Source organism: Pteropus alecto, unplaced genomic scaffold (genome assembly GCF_000325575.1).
Source record: "Pteropus alecto unplaced genomic scaffold, ASM32557v1 scaffold49, whole genome shotgun sequence".
NCBI classification, from domain to species: Eukaryota; Metazoa; Chordata; class Mammalia; order Chiroptera; family Pteropodidae; genus Pteropus; species Pteropus alecto.
The window spans coordinates 2768640-2769213 of NW_006443131.1; positions in this window are offsets into that span (position 1 = coordinate 2768640).

The following is a 574-nucleotide window of genomic DNA, read 5'->3' on the forward strand; positions in this document are numbered from 1 at the left end:
AGGTGCGTAAGCGGTGGGTTGCTAGGTCAGCCCGTCGCTGGTGGCTGGCTGTCCGGTCGGCCGGTCCGCCTGCCCGTCCGGCCTTGCCCTTGCCTGCCTTTCGCGTCGGCACCACAGCCGCAGCCTCCAACTCCCGCTCGGAGTCCAAACAAAATGGCCGCCACGCCCAGTGCGGAGTGGGGCCGGCTAAAATGGCGTCGGTGCAATGACGTCAGACGCCGGGCGCACGCACAGCTAGGGGCGGGAAGATTCGGGCTACGCTTGCGCGGGGGGCGGGGCTTCAGCCGTGGCCCCCGCCCCCGTGGGCGGGGCGAGGGCGGTGGCCCGGCGGCTGGGGCTCGCAGGCTCCACGTGCGACTCGGCGGCGTTGGGCAGCTTTAGGGCCCCGAGCAGTTTCCCTCCGGGTGGAAAACGTCCGTGCTTCCTCGCGCGCCTGCCCGCCCCCCAAGCGAAAGCAGCCGGTCGAAAAATTCTTTGCCCGGAATTTGCATCGGTCTCTTCCGCGCCAGTGGGCCGACCCCGGGGTCAGGGCTGGGAGCGCGCCGCTGCCGCGGCCGCCGCCCGCCGCCACCGC